This window comes from Apium graveolens, chromosome 8 (assembly GCF_009905375.1).
Source record: "Apium graveolens cultivar Ventura chromosome 8, ASM990537v1, whole genome shotgun sequence".
NCBI classification, from domain to species: Eukaryota; Viridiplantae; Streptophyta; class Magnoliopsida; order Apiales; family Apiaceae; genus Apium; species Apium graveolens.
The window spans coordinates 206,295,836-206,306,569 of NC_133654.1; positions in this window are offsets into that span (position 1 = coordinate 206,295,836).

Consider the following 10,734-nt stretch of genomic DNA (forward strand, 5'->3'; position numbering starts at 1 on the left):
TCAACCATACTAAACTTTTTCAATAGTCCTTGACGTACTTAGTTTGGCTGATGAAGATTTTATCACTTCTTTAACTGACTTGTAGTCCAAGAAAGTAACTTAATTCCCCCATCATACTCATTTCATATTCACTCTGCATAAGCTTAGAAAATCTTTGGCAAAGTTTTTTATTTGTAGAGCCAAAGATGATATCATCCACATAGATCTGAACTAGGATCATATCTTCACCATGTTTCTTGTAGAAGAGAGTCTTGTCTATAGTACCTCTAGTAAAACCATGTTTAAGCAGGAATTCTGACAATGTATCATACCAAGCTCTAGGTTCCTGCTTTAGTCATATAGAGCCTTGAGTAGCTTGTACCCAAAATCTGGAAATTCTGAATCCTCAAAGCTAGGTGGCGGTTGTACATAAACCTCTTCTTCTAGCTCACCATTTAGAAAAGAACTCTTGACATCCATATGATACACTTTAAAATTTGAATATGCAACAAATGCTAGAAAAATCCTTATTGCTTCATGTCTTGCAACTGGAGCAAAAGTTTCATCATAATCAATTCATTCTTCTTGTGAGTAGTCTTTTGTAACCAACCTTGCCTTGTTTCTGGTAACTATACCATTTTCATCCATCTTGATCCTGAACAACCATTTTGTTCCAATAATGCTTCTATTCTTTGGTGCCAGAACTAACTCCCAAACTTTATTTCCTTCAAACTGATAAGCTCCTCTTACATTGTAGATATCCAATCAGGATCCATTAGAGCTTCTTCAGTTTTCTTGGGTTCTATTTGAGACAAAAAACATGCATGTAGGCACTCATTAGCAGTTTCAATTCTAGTCCTCACACCACCAGTAGGATCACCAATAATTGCTTCTCTAGTGTGACTTCTATCCCACTTCCTTGTATGAGTTTGTTGACTTGTGCCTTCATCATTTTCTTCACTATTGGTATGACTGCTAGATTATTCTTCTCTTTCTCCCCTGAGTTTGTGCTATCAAATTCAGGTGTTTAAGATAAGCTTCTGTTAGGAAATGAATAACACATAGAGGGGGGTGTGAATGTGTTTTACTATTTTTGAGCTTTTCTTGAATGTTTATGGTTGAACAAAGTAAATTAACTCTTGTAGTGAAATGTGTTCATGCAGAATTTAAACTTGCAGAAAAATAAAGAACACAGATCTTCAAAACTCACTTAATTTTATATTAAAATTAAGACTGTTTTACTACAAAATTTCTAGGCTCTTTGTTGATAAAGAGCTTAGCTTCTCCTTGAGAGTGTTATAAGAAATTTGATCTAAATTGTTACAACTGACTAAGGACCAGTTTTAACATTATAACTCAGTTAACTACTGGTTTACACAGTGTGTAATAAGACATGCTATTAGCTTTTCTAAAATTTCACTTGTCATTTCTATTTATAGAAAAGAAGATCTTCCATTTCTGGCTTACCATATCTTTAGCATCCCGTGTTCACTTTAATCTTCCTTTGTCAGTTAATTTTTACCATTGATCTTGCACATTCTTCAAGCTACTTTTTGTAGACTTGTCAATCCAGCTGTTGGATTATTTGTTGATTGTTTATCTTGGATATTGAACTGATCTGCAACCTTGTACTTTGAGATTGTACATCGAGATCTCCAGTTAAGTTTATAGAATACTTGACATCTCGATAAGTGTATTGACTTATCAAGATCTCTAGTACTCTATATTTAGTTTAGCTTGTAGAGGTCTTCAGGTCTCTATAAGAGAATTTTGGCTTGTCGATATCTCTAGTCTTCACATCTTCACTTTGACTTATCGATAACTCTTAGTTCTCTAGTGGCTTCTTGACTTGTCGATTTCTCAGAGTTCTCTAGTTAAATTAACTTGTCGAAATCTCAGAGTCCTCTAGTGAATTTTAACTTGTCGATATCTCTGAGTTCTCTAGTGAATTTTGACTTATCGATATCTCTGAGTTCTCTAGTGGAACTTGACTTATCGATAACTCAGAGTTCTCTAATGAATTTAGACTTGTCGATAACTTTAAGTTCTTTAGTGAAGAAATGACTTGTCGATATCTCCAATCTTCATATCTTCAACTTGGCTTGTCGATATCTCACTGAGTTCTCTAGTAGCTTTCTTGACTTCTCGATAAGCCATTCTAGAGTTCTCAAATGACTTCTCTATAACGTTAAATCTGTGACTTGTAGAGATCTTGACTTGAAGTATTTTTCTCTAAACAGATTTATTCAACTCCAAGCTTCTTCAAAATTCTTCTGAGGCATAATCTTCTTGATCTTCTTCTAGATAGAATCCTTAGGCTTGATACTATTTTAGGAAAAAGACTCCAGTCTGAACCTTTACATTTTTACAGACTTTAAGTGTTATAAGTAAAAAATACAGATTAAGATAACAATACAATTTACTTAGGGTTGACAAAATGTCTTAGTCTTGTTAAAGTACATGCATGTCTTTTACAACAATCTCCCCAATTTGTGAGAAGATTGCTTAACACAAATTCATGCCCGTTAACAAGACTAACCCCCAAGTTTCAAATGATGGAGAATAAAATTAATACATAGTGCTAGGTAGAATTACAACTTGTATAACACAAAATTCACAAGGTTCAATGATTACATGACTCAGGTAAAGACAGTTTTTATATCTGCTTCTTTTCTAAGTTGATCCTTCAATTTGTCAAGAATTTCAAGTTCTTCTATGATAGGTGTTCCACTTAGAGCTTCTACAAGTTTTTGTCTTGCTGCCTTAGGATAACCTTTGTCCAGAACCTCTATGTAGAATCTTGAGAATCCACAAGCTCTGATGTTTAGAAATCTCCCATATTTAGAAATTCTGCTCATTCCTTCTGCTTTCAACTCTTCTGATCTTTTTATGTACATGTTTATTTCTTCATCATGCCTCATTCTTCTTTCTTCAGCTTCAGCCTCATCTCTTTTCTTGGTTTCCTCCCTTTCAATTAACCATTTAGCTAGAGATGATCTCCATTCCCTTGTAGCAGTATCCTTGTCCTTTAACAAACTTATCACTCTCTTGATTTTTGTGGGAGCCAAAGAGTCCATTAAATTTTTGTCTAGAAGAGTGAATGTACCATCCTTAAAATAAACTCTAACTTCTCTCAGGGATACAATCCAAACTCTAACAATTTCCTCAGCTAGATGTTGGAAATGGTCTTCATCTGAGATGCACCAATTTAGAGGTAGAAAGTCAGATTCTTTAAAACACTTCTAGATGGCCCTTTCAATGACTTCCACTTTCTTTGTAGGCTTGACATTCTTAGGCTTTCTTCCAACAGATTTGTGCTTGAATTTTAGTGAAGGATTGGCTAAAGGTAGGGTTGTCATTTTCTTGGGATTAGTTTGGCTTGAGGTGATTGGAATTTTTAGGAAAGAATTTGATGTTTGTTTGTATAAAAATTTTGGCTTAGATGTTTGGGAAGGTTTGATGTTCGAGATAGTTGATGTTGTAGGTTAAGCTGAGGTATGAGTTGATTGTGTTTGGATTTTTAGGGTTGTTTGAGTTTCTGAATCATCATGAGGCTTTCTACTCTTCCTCTAACCTCTTCTCTTCTTTTCTTCATCTTTCTTGTCATCCTCCTTCTTCTTCTCTCCACCCTTGCTCCCAGATGGCTTACTGGACTGACTAGGATTTGAGCCAGAAGGATTTTGATCATTATTCTTCTGCTCATCATCATCCAAGTCATCCTTGTTGAACTGTTTTTTGGGCAAGTTGGTTTCTGCATTTTTCAGATATCTACTTAGTAGATTTATCATTTCCATATCATCATTGTTCTTGTTTTTCTTAGTTTTTAAGCTAGTTTCTAGGATCATGATAAGCTTCTTTTTGCTCATGACACAGTTTTTGAGGATATTGAAATGTCTGAGTTGTCTGGTGGTTGGACAGATGTATGTTATACCCTTGCTTGGCTGTAGATATGCTTCAGAGAAGGCGGCTACTTGAGCATCTCGCAGTGCAGTTAATAGCATGGTATCTTCATGAGTTATAACTTTAACTTTGCTGATGAAGATATCTAACTCAGATGCCCTCCTTGAGACAAGGCAATTGAGGGATATCTGCATACATCTGTCTGTCCCTGAGTCATTTGCATTAACCTCTATCTTTTCTTCCAGAAAGTTGTCCTTATTAACCTTGATCACTCTTATGAAATTGATTGTCTTGTCCAGGGCCTTTTTATATGTGAAGTCATTGTTGTTGAGAGAAGCTTTTAAGGCTTTGAGTAGTTCTTCAAACTCTCTGCTCAGACTAGGTCCTTCAGCAGACCTAATAAGTCTCTCCATGTCAAGATCAACTTCTTTAGATTTCTTTTCAGCCCCCTGGAGTTGCTGTTGAGATGACCTAGATTGTAACACCCCCAGATCCGGGGTCGGGGATCCGGGTTGTCACGGTCTTTCTTTCCACAATATCACTTCACTTAATTAATAATAAATAACCTCATGCTGTGACCCCATACTAACACACACCACAACCCGTTATAGTCTCAGTGATGAAATTGAAATAAGTACAAGTCTTTGAATCCACCATTTAAAAGTTATTACAACCCAAAATGATTACTTGATAAATTTACAGTTAATTGCCATTATCTGCCACAAGTTATAATTATACATAATTTGATTCTCAAAAGTAGATGGTCTGAACTACAATGGATCTACCTCTGCAGCTATAGCAGCTACAACATCATCGGGAAGACGCGGGACGCTTCCCATGCGCTTGCGCTGGGTCTGCTGGAGTCTGGCCATCTCTCCTAACTGTTGTTGTGTGATGAAGAAATAAAGCAAGAGTGAGCCTTACAGCTCGCAAGATAATACATAGTGATAACAATAATATAAGTATCTAAATGGATACTTACTAGAATCTTTATCGTGTGTAAGATAATTACTTAATAGATATAAGTAAAAACAAGGAATGAAGTTACCAATACTTCACTACACTTATATCCTTTATAAAGCTACTTGAACTACCACCGTTCAAAGTATTATAAGTTTTAAAAAAAAACATCCCATAGATGAGACCACAAGTTAAGACTTGAATAGATTCAATCTTTGAAATATTATTGAATGAAAAAAAGTTACGAGATACTTTATTTAGTCCCGATATATATATCCACATATATATCTCTTTAAACATTTCCTGGAACCTCTGTTATGTAAAGTATGAACAGAGTTTGAAACATCCAATAAATTTTGGAAAGGAAAAGAATTTTGGCATAAACCAGATATCTTGCTGATCAGGCAAAGATACCAATAAGTAACCTTTTCTACTAGTAGATGGATGAATCCCCCACCGGTCATCACCCTGGCCACATAAGGACCTTGTGCTGGACCGCCACCCGGCCTCTTACGCATTGATGGACTGCCACCCAGCCACTTACACTTTAATAGACCGTACCCCGGCCTGTCGCTTATGCCGACTCAATTAGATGGGCTTACTTCCCGAACATTGGGCAAGTAATCAATTCATTTACCAAAACTGCAACCTTGTTGCGAATATAAAATACACCACAGAGCCGGATTCCCCAGGTTTTGAGCGAGTATTTAAATCCCCTTAAAAAAGGAAGATCTTAAATATAAAAATGAGTTTTGGGATCCGCTCTGACTTTAAAAATCATTTTGAAGACTCGAAAACACTTTATAGAGTGTTTGGAGTAAAGCTGATTTAATGAAGTAAATCAGTCCCCAGAATATTTAGAAAATGACTGAATATTATTATTTAAATAATATTCCCATAAAGAATAATCTTTATAAAAATAATTAAAGTAGAAGTATTAAAACTTATACTTGAAACGAGTATTAAATAACCAAAGATATACTTATATGAAAGTATTATCTTTATTTGAATAATCGAAAATAAGTTTGATTATTGACACCTTATTCTTTAATAAAATAAAGAATATACCTCAGCAAATAATCGGAGTCATAGATCCTCAAATGAATATTCAAATAATATTCATTAAATAATATAAACTGAGTCATAAGCCCTCGAATGATATTCAAATAATATTCAGATAATTAAAATAAAAGGAGTCATAAGTCCTCAAATGAATATTCAAAATAATATTCAATAATAAAATAAAGTTAAAGTTATCGAATAAACCTTATTCGATTAATAGTTTGGAAAACTATAACCATATATATATATAAATATATATATATATATATCCATATCCATATATACAAAATCTACTCGGGATCCTCGACTCCCGGTTTTAGAAAATATTTTCACCTTTGGGTCCCTATACTAAGGGTATATGCAAGTTACCGCTATTCTCTAGCATAGGTATTATCAACTGAACCAACAGATATATATATGGAAAGAATGCGAAACAGGCATGCATATATATATACCATAGCAGCATGCTTCAATATATTGCATCATTTGCTAATTAACCAACATCCATCTATCGCAAGATAATGCAAATACATATATTCATCACAACAACAGTTATAACGGGTAGAAAACTTGCCTGAGCGACTTGGGGTGATAAAAGGCTCGGGACGAGTCTGGTAACCTATAAACAACAAGTAAGTTGGAATTAAACCAAAGTCACTTGTAAATCTATACTTTAACTAACTTAGACTCTAACGCTTGTTTTGCGCTCACTGATTCGCTTAAGTCACTCGGGTACCCTCGGCTCCACCATTTTTAATAATTTAACCTTTACGAGTTTTAAAGCGATTCCTTCGCGAGTGTCTTACCAACTGCCTAACACACTTACCATAAATGTTTCATACATTAGTTAACCCTTTTTGGTCTTTAACCTATGTTTCAAAGTAAGGCGAGGGAAAAAGTTTCGTTCGTGAAACGCCGTTACTTGAAACGGTCGTTTCTCCTAAACCGTGCATCGGAATCGAATGAACTACATATCAAAACGAAGCTCGTAACATGAGCTATCTAAACATGGCAGTGGTCATAAACTAGCAGGGGGTTCTCGGGTCCTAATGCTATGCACAAAAACAGTCCAAAGAAAATCGGACGTTACGACGGCTATTTTTACGCGATTTCCAATATTTTAAACCATTCAAAACCATTCCAAATCAACCTCAAATCCAACATACAACCAACATCCATCCTTATCTCATCATAACAATCCCAACCAATTCAATTTAATCATTCATACTTATGCCTAAACTTAACTTTAATCATACTTAAGTTCTTTTAAATCAAAACCACAACATTTACCATTCCATTTCACTACCATTTCAAATCCCAAACTCTAATCGCAACAACAAGCTACAATATCATCCTACTAATCAAAATCATCTTATAATATATAGGAATCTAGGGTTTGGAGATGGTATACCTTCCTTGAAGTGGTGGGAGGAGCTATGAAGCCTTAAGAAGCTTTGAGAAGTCTTAGGAAAGCTTGGATCTTCAAGAAAAACAAGAAAACTTCAAGTTAAAAAAACTTGAAAACACTATTCATAGTCTTCTTCTTTGATTAAATGAAGAAGATTGAGAAGGAATTAATGGCTTAAACTCATGATATAGCCCTAACTAAGCATGAAGATGATTAGGGAATTATCTTACCAATTTAGGAGGCTTGGATCTTGAGTTTTGAAATTCTTTGCCTTTAAAATGCTAAAAAGCCGAGAGCTCTTCAAGAACAAGCCTTGGTTGCTTTTTGATTTTTGATGAAAATGATTTTACTTGGCTTGGTTGCTTTGCTTTTGTGTTTGATTTAGTCAATTACCTTCTTGCCCTTGAATTTGTGTGGTTACAAAGCCACCACACCTCCTTCCTTCCCATGTCATGCTTGTGTCATCCTCATGATGTCGTCCTCCCTTCCTTGTCCTCTTTCTATTGGTTGGATGACATCATTACCACTAATCCCTTTGATTAACTTCCTAATTGTTTGCCTAATGACCGCTGATCTGTTATACGGTTCGCTTAACTTTCGTTCTCGTTTATCGTTTGAAGAATCATACCCGGGATCTTATTACTTAGGTTCCCTTAACCTTTCTCAATACATTATATTCCTTTTTATGATCCTCTATTATAATCCTTTAATTTAAATCCCTTTTTATCCTGTTACCTTATACTCAATTCTCTTCGTATCTTGTGGATTTCCGGGAAAAACCAAAGTGTTCGGAATTGGATTCTGACGATCTTTACATACACTTATATACTTCATAGAGTACTAATAATATCCCAGAATATCCATAACAGAACCCCTACATAGTGTGGCGTGAAAAGTTTTCTCATTCAGCTAAAACACTATTCACAAGGGTTACAAAAAGTTGAAAATTTTGGGGGTTATTATAAGGGTTGTGAGGGGAGTTGTCCCTACATGAGGAACCTCCACAACTGAATTGGAGAGGATTTAGATAACTCCCCCTCAGGAGTACTACCCTCAAACCTTTCAGTCTGTTAAGACTATTTTGCACATGAAGGTGCATTAAAAGTATCCATGGGGTCTTCAGTAAAAACGGATGAATCCCCCATGTTTGTGATGGTGTCATCAAGGTCTACCCCAGCATGTAGCCTCTCACCATCTACATGGAGTGTCTGGGTGGTGAGCAAAGCTTCTTGAGCTAAGTCACTTGATTTTCGGTGCACTTGAGAAGTGGATTCAACTGGGATTGGAATAGAAGAAATTTTAGACATAAGAATTTGTTGCTCAGTTGTGAGTGTTGGCAGCTCCCCCTGAATGAATGAGGGAGCTTCAAGAAATATGCTCTCACTGTGTGTGCCTTCCTTATTTCTCCTACCATATACTTGAATTGCTTTTAGTACAGACTCACTCCTAGTTGTTTTTACAACTGCGTCCTATTAGGAAGATGCAGAGGTGGCTAGAGTGGTCAGCTCAGGTTGTTTACTTCTTTGGGATCTTTTGACCATAGGTGATTCTTTTTCAGCTATCTCCTCACCACTCTCAGTTACCACAATTAAGGTTTCCCTCTTTCTCTTCTTTTTACTGACCTCATCCTTTTGAGAAGATGAGGTAGTTGGTTTCCTAGCTTCTAAAGGTTATGAAAGAATGGTTGCAGCTTGGGAAGATCCCTGTTGATGTTCCTGTGTTTGTACTTCCACAGGTTCAGGAATCATAGATGTGCTAGATTGTATATTAGGTCTCATGTCAGGCATAGGATAAGGGTAAGTCCTAAACCTCTCCAACATAAATGGAGTGATTTTCAGACTTACATTGACCTTATTCTTTATAGTAAGTGAGCCAAATATTATTTTAGACACTTGCTTACAATTGCCTAATTTAGTACAATCTATACCATTCAGTAGGTGTATGTCTGTTACTTTATTATTTAAAGTGGACATAATAAATCTAGGGAAGAAAATTTCCTTACCTCTAGCTGACAGGGGCATAGTTAGCCTGGTTGCAAGTTCTTTCAGGATCAGCAGATCAACATTCTAGTATTTTTTGTGGGCAATTGAATACACCGGCTTTTGCACTACACTTGAAATATTGTCATATCTTGTCTTCCTGCATGTAAAGGCTCTCATCACTGAATCAAAAATGAATGACCACTCCTTCCTTAGATTAGTTCTGTTTAGACTTGATAAGTTGATTCTTCCACCATAGTTGATGAAGTCCAGAAACTCAATCATCTCATCAGGAGTTGGCACTTCCACCAGATTTGCAGTAGGCAGTCCCAAAGCTAGGTTCACATCATGCTCATTAAACTCAATTTATTGACCGCCAACTGAGCAAGTCACTACCAAGGATACAACATCATCATCCAGGTACAACACTGGATTAGCAGTCAAGGCTCCTGCAATGTACGATTTTGACAGAAATTTCAGAAACCCCTTAAAACTGTCAGGGGCTTGGTTAGCATCAGTAAAAGCCAAGAAATTTGTTCCTTTCTTTGGGATAGTTGCTCTAATAGTGTTTTGTGCCATTGTAGCTTAGTAAGAGAGATTGGGTAAGAAGAATTTTTGAGAAAAGAGTAGAAACGAGAGAGTAATGGGTTTTTGCTTGAAAGGCTAGGTCAATTTAGATCTCGAAGTTGTAAGTATGTGTATGTATCGAGAAGTCTGGGTATTTATAGTAAAAGTAAATGACTTGTCGAGAACTCAAAAATAGACATTTGGAGTTTGTCTATCGAGAAGTCATTTTAAGAAATGAAATAGATATTGGGAAGTCATTTTAAATTATTCTTTTAGAGAACTAAAAATTGACTTATCGAGATGTCAAATAAATACCGAGTTTGTCCAAAAAATGGACCGAATTAATTCCAACTTTTATTTGAATAAATTCAAAATAAAATTAGAATGAATTTTCCAAATGTATTTTATCAAAATAATTTATTAAATTATTTCAGTTCTGAGTTATTGATAAGTCAAAAGTTACACTTGTAGAGAACTCTGTGAATTAATACTACTAGAGAACTCTACAAAGACTTATCGATAAGTCATATTAAGCCTATCGAGAAGTCACTCGAGAAGTCAGTAATTGACTTATCGAGGACTCACTCGAGAAGTCCTAAAATGACTTGTCGAGAAGTCAATTTTTACTTATCGAGAACTCAGTTCTCTAAATACTTTTGGTTTTTGTAATTCTTCCTTATGTTAATTTTACATATTAAGAATGTAAATTAACAACTGAGCAGTTTACTTAGAATTTGAAAAATTCCTAGTTAAATTTGAATTTGAAAAACAGATATGCAGAGATTTCTGAAATATTTATAATTCATATTTTAGTTAATTTCCAACTAAATCAAATTAATATTGATTTACTGGAGATTAATCTGCTATAAAATATTACCT